This window comes from Pongo abelii, chromosome 18 (assembly GCF_028885655.2).
Source record: "Pongo abelii isolate AG06213 chromosome 18, NHGRI_mPonAbe1-v2.0_pri, whole genome shotgun sequence".
NCBI classification, from domain to species: Eukaryota; Metazoa; Chordata; class Mammalia; order Primates; family Hominidae; genus Pongo; species Pongo abelii.
This window is the reverse complement of record NC_072003.2, coordinates 34,758,285-34,777,622: the sequence shown is the minus strand read 5'-3', so window position 1 is coordinate 34,777,622 and position 19,338 is coordinate 34,758,285. Positions and strand designations below refer to the sequence as shown.

Sequence of the window (19,338 nt, the reverse complement as noted above, 5' to 3'; positions counted from 1 at the left end):
GCCCTGCTGGGCCCCTGACTGCTCACCCTCCTTTCCCATGTAAACTCCTCACCTGTTCACAATTATGAGAACCCAGCCCCTAGTCCCTTTCTCAGCTTCCTGAGAAGAGCTGGATGTGGTCGAGGACCCAGGTTTGAGACAGACCTGGGTCAGAGCATCTTGTCTTACTATTTCTGTGACCTTAGACAAGTCAGTGTGTGTTTCAGGACCTTCTCTGTCACCCAACATGCATAATGGTAACAATGCTAGAATCTTCTTCCTGGGAAACTCATCAGGTTTATATGAGGTAAAACTTATAAAACCCATGGTATGGCATCACAAGTAGATAATGCGCAAACTTAAAGATGCAAAAATCACCATAAGGGATGGGAGGTGGCATGATATATAATTTAAACAGGCCTGGGGCCCAGCAGTGTGATCTTGGGAGAGTCATTTTCTCTCTGTGCCTTATTTTTAATTTTGTGCCATGAGATGTTGAAATTAAATGAAATTCAAATATTGCCATTTTCTGACATTAAGCCTTCTGGTGTTTTCTCCTTATATTTAGAATTAGACCCATGTGCCTCACCTTGATATATAAGGTGAGCAGCTGCATAAAATCTCCCAGCATGAAGACGTTAGTGACTCACTTCTGACCAACAAAATATAAGATAAATGGTAGGATAACACCTCAAACTTCAGGCTGCCATAGCAAAGAACCATAGACTGTATGGCTGAAAAGCAATGAAATTTTATTTCTTATAGTTGCAGAGTCTGGAAGTTGAATATCAGGATGTCACTATGGTCAGCCTTTGGTGAGAGCTCTTCTGAATTGCCGACTGCAAACTTCAGGTTGTACCTCACCTGGTAGAGAGAACGATAAATCTCTCTGAGATTCCTTTTATAAAGCCAGTAATCTTATTCATGAGGACTTCATCCTCAGGACCTAATTATCTCCTACTTCCTAATATCATTACATTAAGGGTTACAATTTCAAGATATAAATGTGGGAGAAAATAGACCATCAGTCTCTCACGACTCCCAGGATTATATAAGAAAACGTTGTAATTTTTCTTCTACTCATGCTGTCTTGTGTTTGCTCCCTCAGTCTCTGTTCCTGTCTCTGTATCTCTCTGGGTCTCTCTGTTGTATTCCTCACAATGCAGAAGCAAGCTCCAATGTTGATGCTATGAGTTGCCCATAGGGGTGTATGGGTCCAGATGGCAGAGAACTGAAGGAGTGACAAGGCCAATAGACAAAGAAAAATAGGCTCTCAGTCTACACTGAATTCTGCCAATAGCCACATGAATGAGCTTGAAAACAAATTCTCCCTCAGTTCAGCTTCAGCCTCATGAAAGACCCTGAGTCAGAGACACCCAACAAAGCTGTGCCCCTATTCCAGTTCCAACAAATTGTGAGATATTAATAATTTATTGTTTAAAGGTGCTGTATTTTGGGGCACTGTTTTCAGGGAAGGCCAGATTACTAACCTCATCTTTCAGGCCCCAGGATCCTCCCTCTCTCTGTTTCCCTTTTCCCAAGGCTCCCTGCAGTGAAACTGGCCTTTTGCTATACAAAATGCCTATTTTTGGTATATAGAAGAAAACAGTCAGTTGTTTAGCCCAGATAGTTGAGATAAATGTCCAAAGTTACAGCAAAATTAAATCCATTTTATTTGTTCACCTTTATTCATGGGAACCATGATTTCTTCCTGTCCAGGCCCAGTACTGATTCCCTCAAAAGCCTCATTGAATAAATACAAAAATGATAATCCAGAAAATCTAGTTTTTTCCAGCATGTAATCATCATGTTTAAAGTAAGGAGCATGAATCAATGAGAATGGGTTCAATATCTGCTTGAGGTAAAACAAGAAAATGCTAAAATTATTATCCATTATTTAATCAAATTTTTTGAACTATCTGGTTTTGACGTTTAGCTTGTCATGTATGCAGTATATTAATAAGATTAAATAGACATTCAGTTAATAAATGATTGGACATTTTTTAGTTCCTGCCAGAACACTTTTTTTACTAATACTGTAACAAGTAAAAGTTTTTCATACTTTGTGCACATGTGTCTTTTTCATATAATGACTTCTTTTCTTTTGGGTAGGTACCCATAGAGGGATTGCTGGATCAAATGGTAGTTCTATTTTTAGATCTTTAAGAAATTTTCATACCGTTTTCCATAGTGGTTGTACCAGATTACATTCCCACCAGTAGTGTAAAAGTGTTCCCTCTTCATCACAACCACGCCAACATTTATTTTTATTTATTTTTTATTTTTTAATTATGGCCATTCTTGCAGGACTAAAGTGATCTCTCATTGTGGTTTTAATTTGCATTTCCCTGATAATTAGTAATGCTTAGCTTTTTTATATATGTTTGTTGGCTCTTTGTATATCTTTTTTTGAGAATTGTCTATTCATCTACTTTTTGATGAGATTATTTGTTTTTTTCTTGCTAATTTTTGGGGGTTCCTTATAGATTCTGGATATTAGTTCTTTGTCAGATGTATAGTTTGCAAATATTTTCTTTAACTTTGTTTATTGTCTGTTGACTATGCTGATTATTTCTTTTGCTATTCAGAAGGTTTTTAGTTTAATTAGGTTCCATTTACTTATTTTTGTTTTGGTTGTGTTTGCTTTTGGGGTCTCAGTCATAAATTATTTGCTTAAACCAATTTCCAAAAGAGCTTTTCTGAAGTTATCCTCTAGAATTTTTATGGTTTCTGGTCTTAGAGTTAAGTCTTTGAACCATCTTGAGTTGATTTTTGTATATGGTAATAGATGAGTGTCCAGTATGGGGCAGTTTGGGTCATTGATGAGAGGCTGTGGATCTCTAAGGCCAGACCAGGTACAAAAAGTTTTATCGCCTCTGTTTTCTGAAGTTTAGCAATTGCAAGAACGTATAGAACTTGAATGGAAGTCCTCCAATGATACTTGGTCCCCAGGGCTCTGGACATTCCACCCCAACCCAGAAACAGCCAGCCACTTCTTTGTCACTTCAACAACAGCAGGAGCATAGCTATTTCCAAACAATTTCTATAACTCTCCTCTCAACACACAATCTATATCCCTTAGATGCCGGGTACTTGGTATTGCACGGTAAATCAGCAACATCCCATCCTTGAGCCCTAGAGGCCCCAACACATACCCTGAAATGACTGAAGCACTGAGACCCCATTTCCTGACACCCCAAACCAAGAGAAAAAGGCTGTTTATGTCCTACGTTTCTACCAGCTACCCCAAGGCCACATGATTCACAAGTGCACTTCATGGTTCAAACCACCAGTTCCTGCCCCACCCATGGCAGAGTAGACCTTTTTTTCTCCACGCTTGCAGGGCAGTTACAGACCACGGAGAAAAAACAGTCATAACTTTTGGCCCCACTGTGAAATCTAAGTCTACCCACTAGACCCAAGGAACCATGTACATGATAAAGGGTCAAGCCTTTCTGTTTGCTCATCAGAACTGCTAACAAAAAAAAAAAAAAAAAAAGTGTGGTCCTGTTGGCACTCCATCAGGTAATGCATGTTCTTGCGGAGCCTGGTGTTAACCCTTCAGAGACAAACTGTTCCTGGGTAGAGGTTTCCTACATAGTAGAGCAGCTCCCTCACTCTGATATATTTATTGAAATCATTGTCGTAAGTGTTTGTCCCACAGTACTCAAGGGCGCTCCTAAAGTTCATACTTTTTTTGGAGGTGGGTAGAGTTTCTCTCTTGTTGCCCAGGCTGGAATGCAATGGTGCGATCTCGGCTCACTGCAACCTCCACCTCCCCAGTTCAAGTGGTTTTCCTGCCTCAGCCTCCCAAGTAGCTGGGATTACAGACGCACACCACCATGCCTGGCTAATTTTTTCATTTTTAGTAGAAACGGAGTTTCACCATGTTGGCCAGGCTGGTCTCAAACTCCTGACCTCAGGTGATCCACCCTCCTGGGACTCCCAAAGTGCTGGGATTATAGGCATAAGCCATCGCACCCAGCCAAGGTTCATCCTTTCTTTCTTTCTCCACCCTGTGTGGGGAACAATGTTCATCACTGTCCTGCTGTGAATCCTGCAGTATTGATGCGATAGTTTACCTGTGCCAGCAGAGTGGACTGGAGGCCCCACCTACCCTGTGGGCTTTTGAAGGTGACCAATGCACCCCAAGGCTAGGGGACAGGGGGTGTCTTGCCTCTACTCCACTTTCCTTGGGCTTGCTTACTGGCTGGAATGGATTTTGGAAGTGGTTGGAGCTGCCATCCCACCCCTGTTTTAGGGGTGGCCACAGGCCAGGTAATAGTGAGTATGAGTGGGTCTGGAAGGCTTCCTCTGTCCATGCTTAGATCCCTTCTCTATGATGGAGGAGAGAAGGTCAGACCTGAGCCTCCCTAGAGATGCTCCTCTTTGCCCAGTCCAGGTCAACCAACATGAGGTGTGGTGGGCTACCACTGGCGGGCAGCAGATGTAACCACTCCAGGAAGTTATCAAATGGATTATATGAGTGCCATGGCTACTATGTTTTCTCAGAAGGTCAACCAGATATTAGGTCTAGGGGTGGAGGGGAGAGAGGGCCCACACCAGCAGGTGGGCAGCCATAGGTCCATAGGTGAAATTCATCTCTAAGGTGGAATGTGGAGGGGTCCAGAGGTTTATGCCAAAAGTAACATGCCATAAAGTTACTAAAAGTAAATTATAGAACATTGTCAATTATAAATATATAAACTAAACATCAACAATTACAATTACTGTTGTTATTCATCATTACTATCGTTATTACCACTATTAGAAGCAGTAGTTGTTGTTGCTGCTGCTGTTGCTGTAGGAATGGTAATAAAAACACTAGCAAAGCTCTACCACCTCCTTACTGGCTTGCTAGTTTGCTAGTCTGGCACAGACTTAGGACCTCTAAGGAGGGAGGAAGGGAAGGGAAGTAAGGAAGTAAAGAAACAAAACTGAATCCTAAATAGTTTTCCTTCCAATTCCGGCGACTTGTTTTTTAAGTCAACTTCTTGTTTAAAATGAAAACAAAGAATCAAGTTTTTCTAGCCTCCATGTGTGTCTGTTTGACGGAAGACAACAGAAGAGAGGCTTAAGTTCATGAAAAATGTTTAATCCTTTCCGAAGCCCGTGCCTGCTTAAGAGCCCCCTACAGGGAGCCTCACAGGAAATTTTGTGAAGCTGAAGCTTTCAGGCTCCACTGGGGCCAAGGAAATGTTTGAATCAAGACTGAGGACAGGCGGGGCACGGTGGCTCACGCCTGTAATCCTGGCACTTTGGGAGGCGGAGGTGGGCGGATCACGAGGTCAGATGATCGAGACCATCCTGGCTAACACGGTGAAACCCCGTCTCTATTAAAAATACAAAAAATTAACCAGGCATGGTGGCAGGCACATGTAGTCCCAGCTACTCAAGGGAGGCTGAGGCAGGAGAATGGCGTGAACCTGGGAGGCGGAGCTTGCAGTGAGCCGAGATTGTGCCCCTGCACTCCCGTCTGGGTAACAGACAGAACAAGACTCTGTCTCAAAAAACAAACAAACAAACAAACAAACAAACCAAACTAAGGACAATGATCCTGTGTATTTGAAGGTAGCAGGTAGGATGGTGCTGGACTGCAGCTGAAAGGAAGGAGGCACATATCACTTAGTGAATTAGTGGAAGCCTACATTGAATGACAGGGTTTGTTCATGAGAAAGACCAGATTCCAGTTTTATGAGCAGCAATCAGTAAAACAGACACACCTGCACAGCTGGAAATGGGGAACAAAGATAGAATGTATGTGTTCCAGCAGCAGACAAGGTGTCTACTAAGAACACACCTGCTACTTTACCTTAGAACTCTGTCCCCACAGACCAAGAAGACATTCTCATGTGAAAAACACTATATGGTTCCATCATAACCTGATTGGTAGAGACTGGTAGAGTATCCTTCTCTCTATCCTTTGCTTTCTCCTTCCCCATTTCTCTCTCTCTTTCTTTTCTTTCTCTCTGCCTCTCTCTCTTTCTCTCTCTCTTTCTTTCTTCTAATTTTTTTTTTTTTTTAGAGGAGTCTGGCTCTGTCGCCCAGGCTGGAGTGCAGTGGCACCATCTTGGCTCACTGCAACCTCCACCTCCGGGATTCAAGCGATTCTCCTGCCTAAGCCTCTGGAGTAGTAGCTGGGATTACAGATGTGTACCACCACACCCAGCTGATTTTTGTATTTTTAGTAGAGACAGGGTTTCGCCATGTTGGCCAGGCTGGTCTCGAACTCCTGACCTCAGGGGATCTGCCCGCCTCGGTCCTCCAAAGTGCTGGGATTGCAAGCATGAGCCGCCACACTCGACCCCCATTTCTTTACTGTTCAGAAAGTATCTGATGTAGGTGTACAAGCATACTGCAGTTTCTGTGTGCCTGCTTGTTTTTACTAAATGGTGTGTGTTGATTGACATCCAGTGGAGATAGAGTGGGAACAGAGTCCCTTTCTTCAGTGGCTCCTCACTCAGCCCTTACCCTCATCTACTAGTAATTACTTTGCCCTCACTGATGTTAGAAACAAGTGCTTGGTGCCACAAAGAAAACCAGCACTTAGAAAACTTCTCAGCAGGATACATTTACTTCTGCAGAAGGGTGCTGCCTGCTTCCTTCTGATTGCAATGGAATGAGACCACCACTTCTGTTGTCCTTCCCAGCTTCTCCCCAACCTCCCCTTTTCCCTAGTTTATAAGACGGGAGAAAGCAGTAAGTTGGAAAGAAACAGAAGTAAGATAAATAGCTAAACGACCTTGGCGCCACCACCTGGCCCTGGTGGTTGAAATAATAATAATAATAATAATAATAATATTAACCCCTGACCAAAACTACTGGTGTTATCTGTAAATTCCAGACATTGTATGAGAAAGCACTATAAAACTTTTTGTTCTGTTAGCTGATGTATGTAGTCCCCAGTCACGTTCCTCACGCTTACTTGATCTATTATGACCCTTTCACGTGAACCCCTTAGAGTTGTAAGCCCTTAAAGGGGCTAGGAATTTCTTTTTCTGGGAGCTGGGCTCTTAAGATGCAAGTCTGCCGACGCTCCCGGCCAAATAAAAACCTCTTCCTTCTTTAATCAGGTGTCTGAGGAGTTTTGTCTGCGACTCGTCCTGCTACAGCAAGAGCACATCTAGCGGGGTAGGGTAGGGGTTTTTATCCCTAATGCAATTCCTGTTTCTGTGTCCTTTCCCCATTAGCTGGAGTCGGACTGCACAGTCTAAGCTAACCCTATTGGCTACTGTTTGAAATTGAGTATGGCTAATTAGGCGGGAAGGGAGAGGCTGTACTTTGCTAAGCTGGAAGGGTTGTTTACAGAAGAAGTACAAGGCATGTCTGGGCACGGGGAAAGGTTGTTTACAGAGTAAGAGTAAGAGGTTTGCTAGTTACAGATTAAGCAGAGAAACAAGTGCTCCTTAACAGATTAAGCAGGAAGGGCTGTGTACAGAGCAAGAAAGACTAAGGAAGCTTTGAAGAGGAACTTAATTGGTCTTAACCAAAACAAGCACAAATAAAAAAACAAAAATCTGCAACAATGTAAAAACTTTTGCATACGTTTTTACACTGGACAATTTTAATGCTTTTTATTATAAATTCAAATAAATTTTGTAACTAATCTTTCTGCATATCTGTTCCATATATGACAGTCTGTCTCTAGGTAGGGAAAGGTGTTTCTAAAAAGAAGAAGAAGAAGGAGGAGGAGGAGGAAGAGGAGGAGAAAAGAAAAGATGAAAGAAAGGAAGGAAGGAAGGAAAGAAAGAAAGAAAAGAGAAAAAAGGGGAGGAGAGGGGGGAGGGAAAAAGGAGGGAGGAAGGGAAGGGAAGTAAGGAAGTAAAGAAAAAAACTGAATCCTGAATAGTTTTCCCTCCAATTCCGGCGACTTGTTTTTTAAGTCAACTTCTCGTTTAAAATGAAAACAAAGAATCAAGTTTTTCTGGCCTCCATGCTTGTCCATCTGACGGAAGACAACAGAAGAGAGGCTTAGGTTCATGAAAACTGTTTAATCCTTCCAGAAGCCAGCGCCTGCTTAGGAGCCCCATGCAGGGAGCCTCGCAGGAAATTTTCAAGTCTTACTTAGCCCAGAAGGTGCCTGGGAGGTGAGGGGTTTCTGTCCTGTACCCCCATAGACGTCTCTTTATGGTAAGATTTCTGTTTCTTTAGTATATATCCAATAATAGGATTGCTGAGTCTAACGGTACTTCCGTTTTAAGTTATTTGTGAAATCCCCACTTTGCTTTCCACAGTAGCTGAACTGAGCCCCCTCCCCGGGCCAGGCGCCGGATGGTGGGCAATGGCAGTGGAGAGTGGGCGGGGCCGCAGAGGACAGGGCTCTGCGCCTCCCTCCCTGTGTCTTGTGCTCAGGGCCGCCCCGCCCGGACCCGGGGGAGGGGGAGCCGCGGGGGCACTAGTGACGGCGGCATCAGCTGCCACAGCGGCGGTGGCGACTCCTGAGAGAGCGCGGGGTTCCTCCGAGGGCCAGGCGGGGCTATGGGCAAAAAGACGCCCAAGCCCCGCGCGGTGGAGGCGGCGATGGTAGCGACGGCGCGGGCTGGAGATGGTGGAGTGGAGGGACCCGGGGAGCCCCGCACGGACGGGGAGAATATATTCACCGGGCAATCAAAGATCTATTCCTACCTGAGCCCCAACAAATGCTCTGGAATGCGTTCCCCGCTTCGGGAAGAGAGCTCAGTTACACATCACCGAGTCAAATGCCAAGGAAACCATTAGCCGGAATCTCGAAGAAAGGAGAAGAGAAAGGAAATGAAATAAGGAGCACCAGGAAGTCCGCGGAACAGAAGATCAGACATGCCAGAAGTCCCCTGGCACCTTTTCCAAACCAATAATCTGAAACAGCAGAACCTCCCAAAACTCTAACCTCGTTTTGTGATTCCACCAATGCAGCATCGCCAAGCAAGCTCTGAGAAAGCCCTTCAAGGGCACAGAGCCCCACCATCCCCCACTCCGGAAAAAAGCTCAAGGAAAAACGCAACAGACTCGCAAACTCTCGGATTTCTACCCTGTACGAAGCAGCTCCAGGAAGAGCAAAGGTGAGCTGCAGTCTGAAGAAAGGAAAATACCAGATGATTTGATTGCAGATGGGAAGAAAGAAGGAATGAAGATTGACCTCGTTGATGGCAAAGGCAGGGATGCGATCGCCATCAAGCAGTTCTCCCAGAGTGACTGTGGTGAAATAACCACGAGGCCTCATCAAGATCGCGACGCCAAGATGCAGGAGGCTTCTTACGCACAGGAGCCTCTGTGAGCTGCTACATCTACCGTTTTCAGTATCTGAGCAAAACCTGCTGGATGCAACTAGAGACACAAATCCCTTAGGAAGACTGATCAATCACAGCAAATGTGGGAATTGCCAAACCAAACTGCAGGACATCGACAGCTACCTCATGTCATCCTCATCACCTCCTGAGACAGTGAGGCCTGGGAGGAGCCCCTGTATTACTGTGGGGACCGCCCCAAGGCTCCCTGGAAGCCAACCGGTGCCTGAAGCATTAACCCTGGGCCGGGCGCCCTCTGTACCCCACCTTCCCTTCTTCAAAGGACAAAGTGCCCTCAAAGGGAATCAATGTTTTTTTACACACTTAATCTTAGCAGATTACTTCAGATGCTTTTAAAAAGTATATTAAGATGCCTTTTCACTGTAGTATTTAAATATATGTTACAGGTTTCAAAGGTGGACTTGAAGAGATGAACTTATATTACCAAAACTTTTCTAGTTGTTTTTGGACTTTTTTTGCATGAAGTCAAACGTTTGTGCTTCCAGGCATGCAGTCAAAGACACAGCACAGGTTTTAGAAGAAAGTCAAACATGAACATGATCTCCTTTCTCCAGTGGAAGAACCAGGACTGTCCACCGACACCCCAACGTCCAAGGACAGGGTGTGAGGAAGACGCTGCCTCTCAACTGCCTGGATGGGGTGTTTCCAGGCCCATGTTCTCCTAAAGTCTGAACAGGCACTCACGGAAGCCTGTGAATATGTTTTTAAAAGGTTTCACAGTAAGCTAGACTTCCCCTCTGGCTTTCTGCAAAGGTTACTGAGCCTGTGGCCCTGAGCACTGGCCAGACATAGATTTACTCTTCCAAGCTGCTGCTTTTCTGAACATCTTGAAGCATCAGGGTGCATAATGAAACTAGACGTGCGCAGGGAAACTGTTGTTTACCTTCCCTGCTGCAACAGGGTTTCCTGAAACTGGGTTAATTCTTTATAGAAATGCAAACTGTCCCTACAAAGGGGTGGGGGGAGGGGGGAGAGGGGAGGGATAGCATTAGGAGATATACCTAATATTAAATGTCGAGTTAATGGGTGCAGCACACCAATATGGCACATGTATACATATGTAACAAACCTGCACATTGTGCACATGTACCCTAAAACTTAAAGTATAATTAAAAAAATAAATAAATAAAAAAGAAATGCAAACAGTAAGTTTATTTTAATAAAATAAATAAAAAACACAGAAAACAACTTACAGATGTCTTCAAGTGAGTGAAGTGGCTGTGGGTTTTGAGAGCTTTCTTTTTTGCTGTAGATTTTTATATATAAGGAAGGGATCCAGTTTCAATCTTATGTATATGGCTAGCCAGTTTTCCCAGTGCCATTTATTGTATAGGGAGCTTTCTCCCAAATTACTTATGTTTGTTAAATTTGTCAAAGATCAGATTGTCGTAGGTTTGTGGCTTTATTTCCAGGCTCTCTATTCTGGTCCATTGGTCTATGTGTCTGTTTTTGTATCGGTACCATACTCTTTTGGTTACCATAGCTTTGTAGTATGGTTGGAAATTGGGTAACTTGATGCTTCTGGCTTTGTTCCTTTTGCTTGGAATTGCCTTGGCTATTTGGGCTCTTTTTTGATTCCATACAATTGTGAAATAGCTTTTCTTCTAACTCTGTGAAGAATATAATTGGTAGTTTGATAGGAATAGCTTTAAATCTGTAAGTTGCTTTGGGCAGTATGGCCACTTAAAATATTGATTCTTTCTGTTTATGATGATAGAATATTTTTTTCATTTGTTTTTATCATATCTGATTTCTTTGAGCAATGTTTTGTAATTCTCATTTTAGAGATCTTTCACCACCTTGGTATGCTGTATTTTTAGTTTTTTTGTGTGTGTGTGGCTATTGTGAATAAGACTGCAATCTTGATTTGGCTCACAGCTTTGATTTTGTTTGTGTATAAGAATGCTACTGATTTTTTCACATTGATTTTGCATCCTGAAACTTTGCTGAAATTGTTTATCTTTGGAGCTTTGGGGCAGAGACTATGGAGTTTTCTAGGTTTGGAATCATATTGTCTCCAAACAGAGATAGTTTGATTGCCTCTCTTTCCATTTGGATGTCTTTTATTTTCATCTCTTTCATGATTGCTCTGGTTAGGATTTTTAGTACTCATTCAGTATGTTGAATAGGAGTGGTTAGAGAGAGCATCCTTGTCTTTTTCTGGTTCTCAAGTAAAATGCTTCCAGCTTTTGTCCGTTCAGTAGGATGTTTTCTGTGATTTTGTCATTGATGGCTATTATTAAGTTATGTTTCTTCAATGCCTAATTTGTTGAGGATTTTTAACGTGAAGGAATGTTGAATTTTATGAAAAACTTTTACTTATGGCTGGATCCATATATGACAGTCAAAATTTCAACTGTGGACTGCATCCATGAGAGATTCAGGACCTCAGCAGTGGGCATTGTCCATATGTGAGGGTGACAAACTTAACTTTTGACTGGATATACATATGAGTCACAATTTAAATTGTAGGCCAAGCCTTGTTTTGACATATTCTGTACCATCTGAGGGAATTATACCAAATGCTAGAATTTCATAGTCCTCTGAGACTTCTGTGCAGTCAGGAAACCCAGGACATTACTGATTGCCCCAAGCCTAGCTATGGTCAATATCTTCTTTTGGCTTGGTCTAGGTACAGTAGTCAACATTGTGCTTGTGACATGGATGCAGAAATTAGTCAACATCCAGCCTATTGCCAGATCCACATATGACAGTCACAATTCCAACAGTGGGCTGCACTCCACTGCACTTCACATGGATTGTGTGAAGGTGACAATCCTAATTGTTGACTGTATGTGCCTATGAGAGTCACATTCTCACCTGTCCGCTGGGCCCTGCTTTCACTCTTCATACAACCCGAAGGCTTTATAAAATATGTGTGAGTACTGTAATCTTCTGTGACCTTTTTAAAATTAGGAGACCAAGGACCTTACTTGTTGCACTAAGTCTACCTATGAAAGTCAAAATTTATCCTATTGGCTAACTCCATGTAAGAAAGTCTTTATTATGACTGTTGCGTGGGCCTAGGTATAGGTCACAATCCCACCTGTTGGTAGGACGAGAGAGGAAAGTCACAACACCTGAATGCTGGGCCAGGGAAATGTCAATATTTCTCCGCAAACAGGGCTCATGCAGGAAAGTCACATCACCTTTGTCCTGAGGTCAGTAATATGTCACAATTAGAAAGGAAGGAAAGAAGGAAGGAAGGAAAGAAGGAAAGGAAGGAAGAAAGGAAAGAAGGAAGGAAGGAAAGAAAGAAAGGGAAAAGAGCAGTTTCTAAGATGTTTATCGGGAATATACATTAAAACATATAAGCTATCGATTGGCTACATATCGTTCTTTGTATAAGAGATTCCAGGAACCTGAAGATAATGCATGAGGCAGCTAGTCAGGAACAAAATGTCTTTAAACTAGGAATGGGCAAGGGCCTTGGCTGAAGCCCCATACTCATGCTCTCAGGGCCTGATAAGCTTTGCAGACCTCACAGAGCTCAGACTGCCCTGAGATTTTCTTCTTTTCTTACCCTCGTGTTCAGAACACAGGAACACTTAACAAGAAGCAAGTTCAAGCAAGAAACTTGCTGAGCCACAAGGAAAATAGCCTGGCAGTGCCCTCCAGGAAGCTGGCCATCACCCTTCTTCCCCACCTTGACCTCAGCTTCCAATACCCACATACCCTGGATCACAAGACCAGCAAATCCACTTAACAAACTGAGGAGACAGAAGCCACAGAGGGCCCTGGAACCACTGCAGGACCCGTTGGATCACCCTAGGATACACTCACAGCTGTTCTCAGCATTAAGGGGCCATTTATTCCCATCTTCACACAACACCAAAGAATTTTAAACAGTGACAGGGTAGACTAGCTGAAACCTGGAGCTTGGGACAGCTCAGCACTGTAGTCCCTGGCACACATCTGCCCACCTGCCACCCAAGTGAAGATGCTATTGTCAAGAAATCAGAGTCGCTGCAATGGTGGCACATCAACCTATGGTGCAACAGCAACCAGCCAGTGAAGACTCAACTAAGATCCCTTTCATTATCAACTGATCGGTTTAAACTTCACAGGATAAAATAAGATATTTTTATTAGCAATTAATATGGGTTAATAGAAAACAAATACAGAAATAACTAACTCTACATTTTTCAGAATAGCCCATCCTGTTTCATATACCTCCTACTGTAATTCAAATAGGCTTTGTCCTACAACTTTTAGTGGATGTTAAGATAATATCATATTTGTTAAGTATGTGAAGATAAGCTTACCATGGAGTTCTTCACTCAGTGTGATAACTTAGAGAACACAACGTTGCAGAGAAAAAAGCAGATGTTTTTGAAAGAATTATGAGGGACACATTTTTATGTATTGAAATGTGTATTCTTACATCAGGAAAGTGTGCATCTTATTTTGGACTTTGGTTCATAGTAGGTGCTACTGTACATCTGCTGATGCTGCTGAACTGGTTCTCCACCCTGCAGGTGCAGTGGACATAACCTGAGGTTACCACACTCTCCGTGACTAGGCTCCACTGCTCGTGGTATAGCAGTAAGAAGATGTCAGGTGAGAGAACTGGACCACAGGCCCTGCCCTGCTGCCCACAGGTTCCACCCCTACCTCCAGGCACACCTTGTTGCCCTGATGTGGTGCTCTCTGAGGAAGACTTGCAGCTCTTCCACCCAGAGATGGAGGAAGTGGGGTTGCCAATGGCCAGGCAGCAAAAAGCAAATGGGCTGGGTGGCTGGCATGGCAGCAGCTTCCTGTCCATTAATTGGGGTTGAGTCCATTAGGGGCACTTCTGGCAAAGCTGCACAGGAAGGCCATGGCAGAGGTGGGGAGCAGAGGCCCATCCAGCCCAACCCCCTTCCAAGGCTGCCCCTGCCTACCATCCAGCCTCAGTTTACCCTACTCTGTAGGGAGAATGTTGGCCTTTCAAGCATCTCTGCCTGGACTTGATAAGCCTCCCAGGAGCTCAACACAAAGTCCCCCAACCCCAACCCTCAGAGCTGGGCCATGCATCTTCTCTCCTTTGCCTCTTCTTCCTCCAAATGGCCGCTCCTGCTGAGGCCCAGGGTGCTCCAGCTGGGCCTGGGAGCCTTCAGGGCAAAGGGGCATTGTAGGGGGAGCCCCCACCTACTTAGAGAGGCACACTGTGGCAGGCCCACCAAGTGGGAGACCCAGAACTCATCAGGCAGCCCAGCTGTGTGAGTGAGCCAGGAGAGGCCTTGAAAGCAGTTAACCAAGAGACACTCCCAGACACCTGCAGAACCAGGAGCCTCAGAGGCAGCCAGGTGGCATCAGTCCACACTGGAATTCGAGACCCTGCACCACCTTCTGCAGAGCTCCAGGCCCTGGCAGGCAACGGGTGAGGATAGCGCCTGAAGCCCTACCTCCTCCTCTTCCTGAAGTCCAGGGCTGCCTCCACCCCCACCCTCACAGCCCAATGTTGTTTCCCCCCTAGGGACTAAGGTGGGACCCATCTCCCTGTTTTGTCTCATGGGGAGTCTGGAGTGCCATCCCCCAGGATGGAGGCATTAGGGCCCCAAGACAGGGGAGAGGTAGCCTCCTCCTGACAATGACCTCATGCCATCCACCCTCAGAGATATGCCCACCTTTAAGAGGGGGCTGCCAAAGCACAGGTGGATATAATGTGGACAGACACTAGGAAGAGGCACCTCCCAGAGCTCTGATCTACCCTCTCAGGACTCCCAGGCTGGGGGTCGGAGATCCCTGGGGTGACGGAGAGAGCCCAGCAGGCTCTGGCAGGGTGTTTCTCAGGACTGGAAGACCACAGTGACTCAATGCTGCCCACTGCCAGACAGTGTCTTCTGACAGGGGGCCCTCCAGTGACCCGCACAGCCTGAGCCCACCAGGACAGAAACACCTAACACCTGCCTGGGATGGCCGGGTGGGCAGGGGCAAGCAGGGACTCAGGGCAATGGCACCAGGGTGTGTGGTGGGGGCAGGAGCTGCACAGGCAGCTGAACTGGATAAATGTTTATCCTAACCCAGATCTGATCCTTTCCTGGGATCTACTACCCTGGGTTTCCCCCAAGATCTGTCTCTTTGGCTGGTTCCTCTTACCTCCTTGCCTGCTGCACCCCAGAGGGCTCAGGCCATACACCATCTGTCCCCAAGATGTAACTATCCCCACACATCTGTCCCACAAGGACCATCAACAGCACTTGCTTATCTCTTAGCATTTCCAGTATCAGAACTCCACATCCCAACTGTCTCCACTATGGCTGGGCAAAGTCCACCCGCGACTGTTCCAAGCCAAAATGGCTGGGCATGGTTCCCCTGAGCGCTCTCTCACACCCACAGCCCATCTGCTGAGAAGTGCTGCAGCATCCTCCGTACAGCCCCCACAGCCACCCTCCCCTCCTGCTGGACTGTGACAGTTGTCTCCTGCTTCCCTTAACTGTTCACTCTAGCCACCCCGTAGCAGCCACCTGAGCCCCCATGCCTGGTTGTACTCACCCCTGTGGTGGCCCACCTCACCCGGAGCCAACATCAAAGTCCCCACAGGCCAGCGCTGGCCTCCTCATGACTCTTGGAAGCCTTGGAGCCCTGTGCCTCAGTCTCTCCATCTGCAGCATGGGAGTCCCCTGCCGCCCACCCCCAGCCTGCCTTCCAGAGCCCAGGGCCAGGCATCAGAGCCATCCCAGCGGCCCGGCCCCTCCTTCACCCTGAGGAGACCCCTACCCTTGGTGTGACCCCAGGAAGTTTGTCCCCCAGTCCTCAGTCCCTTATTGGCCTCTTGGGGGAAGGGCTTGGTGGGTGGAAGGCAGGCCCCACCCCAGCCAGCCTGTGTGCCTGAAATGTAGCCTCACTGTGCTCTCTCATCTTCCTCACCTCCCGAGGATGGTGCATCTGCAATGCAGGAGACGGTGTGAGTGGCTGGTGGCCTCATGACAGCCCATGTCCAGGCACATGCAGCATCTCAGCTAGGGGACAGAGTCTTTCTTTCCCAGGGCGCAGTCTCTGACCTGCCCCAGGAGGATTCCAGGTGCCCCTCACGCAGGCAGTATCTCCTGTGAGTACCCTCCTTTCTACCAATTATTAGAGAAACTCTGGGGTTGGGGTGCTACAGCCACACCTCTTGAGACCCCGGCAATTCCCCGGAGTGCTGGGCCAGGCAGCTACTCCCTCCCCAAGCAGATGCTGGCAGTGTGCTAGGACCACACCTCCCAGCTGATCTCCATTCAGGTGGTCGGTGGCCAGAACCTTCCTCCTCTCAGCCAGAATCTTCTTCTTTTCCCACTCAGTCTGCCTCTTTCCACTTTTTCTGTCTGAAGAAGTGGCAAGTTGGAGGAATTAGCTAGAATGACCCATATCCCTCCCCAAATTCCCCGTTGGTGGGGGAGATGGAGCGAGGCCTGCAGAAAGACTAGCTTCTTATGCTCTTGTTGCTGCAACACCTTGCACTGTCAACTACCTGGATTCCCTGGGGAATCTCAGGCAAGGGCACGGGGAATCCCAGCAGCCCCGCCCTTCTTTGCCTAACCAGTCCGTTCCACCTCTCTTCAGGCTCATTCTCCTCACCCAGCCCAATCTCTGCACTCCTACCCTCCAGCAAAATGCCTTCCGCTCCCAGGGACTTTTCCAAAACTACAGGGAGGAAGAAGGTCTGAGGTTTTGTTGCCCACCTGGGCCTGATAAACCAGGAAACCATGAGAGAGAGCCCCAGAAAGAAAGACCAAGACTACAAAAGAGGCACAGAGAGAAGGCAGAGAACACAAAGGCAAAGAGAGACACAGAACAAAAAAGAAGATAATTCAGACACTTACTATTGGCAGCCTGGTTAACTAGGACTTGAGTGTGGTAGTTAGGGCTGGGAGTATTTTGATAGCTGGGTGATGCCAAAGGCTTGGTTAGTACAGTAACCATAGGGGCAGAGACAGGGACTCTAGCCTAGCTCTAAGCCAGCAACTTTAGAAATCTAAGAAAATGTTTTGTTGCTTTCACTAAATAGATAAAATGAATTGGACATAAACCCTTCTACCTTGAGAATGGAGGATCTCAGAGGAGTGGGGGACAAAAATCAGGGATTGAGAGTGAGTTCCCAGGGACAAACAACCTCACAGCTGTGTAGCACATAGACATGATCCATCTTGGCTCATTTGAGCTTCTTAAAGCAGCAGGGAAGGCAATATTCATCTCAGATGAGGTAACTGAGTCTCAGAGGTTGCATAAAGCCACACATCTCTATGTGGCAAAGCTGGGTCTTTAAACCCAGAGCTCTGACTCTAGACACAGAGACCTTCCAGCTCCACCAGCCCCCTGGGAAGCTCCTGAGCACTGCTGGAGGCAGGGATGGGGTGCTGCAGGGATGACCAGATGCTCCAGGCTCTGCCTGCAGCCCCTTACCCCAGCAAGCCCCTCCTAGTGAAACAGAGGCTGAGCACCAGCTCAGGGTTTGGGCATGAGGAGGTCTCAGTTTTACAACAACAGCAGCTGGGAATATCTGTCTGGAATCCAACAAAAGTCTGCCTGCTGCAGTGGACACCTAATTCCTCACAAATATGCCAGGACTTCCTGGGAATCCCTGCTGCTCCCCTTCCTCCTGGATGTATTCTCCAAAATGCATCATGTTTGACAAAGCCTTCTTTTTAGGGTGTCCTCCTCAAATTTCCTCCTATTCTCCTCCTTTCACTGAACCCCGTCTTTCTGATTTTCAGAAAGGGGAAAGACAGCAAATGAATGACAAGGACAGGAATCCCTGATTCTTGGCTGAAGCTGGTGGTCTTTATGGGTAAGTTCACCTTTCTTCCCACTGGGCAATGAGTTTGCTGAGTGTATACTTACAGCACAAGGCTGGCACACAGGAGTCTATTGAATGAATGAAAAATGAGCAAATGAATCAGATCCAGATTCTTGAGTGTCAGTTTCCATCATCCCCTCCAGCTGGGAGCTACCCAAGAAGGCCTGTTACTGTGATGTCTTCAGTAGTTGCACAAGAAGAAAGCTTCACAGGAAAAGAGCTGGATTCAGGAAGTCCCTCTGAAATGGGAAGAAGTCTGTGGGTATGCAAAGTGCCACCTGCTGGTAGGTTTAGCATGATCAGAAGGGAAGTGCTCCTGGTCCCCTATCTCCACAACACCCACTGCCTCTGGGTGGGCCTCACATGTGTGTCAACCAGCCACCCTGCTCTGCCCCTTTTTGGCTTTCTGAAGCTGCCATGCCCAGGCTGGTAGAGTTTCATTTCTTTTTTTTTTTGAGATGGAGTCTCGCTCTGTCACCCAGGCTGGAGTGCAGTGGTTGTGATCTCAGCTCACTGCAAGCTCTGCCTCCCTGGTTCACGCCATTCCCTTGCCTCAGCCTCCTGAGTAGCTGGGACTACAGGTGCCCGCCAACATGCCTGGCTAATTTTTTTGTATTTTTAGTAGAGATGGGGTTTCACCATGTTAGCCAGGATGGTTTCGATCTCCTGACCTCGTGATCTGCCTGCCTCGGCCTCCCAAAGTGCTGGGATTACAGGCGTGAGCCACCGTGCCTGGCCGAGTTTCATTTCTTGACTACCACAAATTTGCTTCCTGTTTTTCCCACTTGCTACAGGGTCTCTCTATGTCCCATGAAGCCTAGACTGGGGAAGAGATGAGGGCTGGAGAGTCTCTTAAAATACCAGGTTTGTAACGGCAGGAGATGGGAGCCTGAGGGGCTCTGTGGGCCTGGGCTTGAGGGTCACTCCCAGCCAGGCAGTTCTGCTGTTCCTGCTTCCACTCATTCCAGATGCGCAGCTGCTTGGCCCGCTGGGCCTGCCATTTTGCCTATGGAGAAGAGGCAAAGCCCACCCAGGTGTGCATGGGGAATAGGTGGCATCGCAGGTGCCAGACCCTGACAGAGCCACAAGAGAACTCATGGGGAATTTTCCTTCCCAGAGTCTTAGGACAGTGGCGCTCTTCCTCCAAGTCCTTCAGCTTTCAGCAGGAGACAGCCCCACAGCAGGTGGGCCTCACAGAGAGTGCCCTGGCTAGATAAGGACTGCCCACAGCAGGGCACTTGCAGATGCCACATCCAACCTTACTAATGGCGAGACTGCCTGCAATGGTTTGGGAAATGTCAGGCAGGCTCCTTC

The 19,338-nt window shown here is 46.5% G+C and overlaps 1 long non-coding RNA gene and 1 pseudogene across 1 annotated transcript; both read left to right on the top strand.

Annotated features, from left to right (window-relative positions):
* Positions 1 to 18,888, top strand: LOC134760440 (uncharacterized). The gene is made up of 7 exons (XR_010137878.1): positions 1 to 286; positions 745 to 831; positions 13,742 to 13,823; positions 16,124 to 16,296; positions 17,942 to 18,015; positions 18,168 to 18,308; positions 18,819 to 18,888. It is a non-coding gene; the product is annotated as an uncharacterized LOC134760440 (long non-coding RNA).
* On the top strand, positions 8,458 to 9,472 carry LOC100452897 (N-lysine methyltransferase KMT5A-like; annotated as a pseudogene).
* Positions 18,889 to 19,338: the final 450 nt, after the last annotated feature.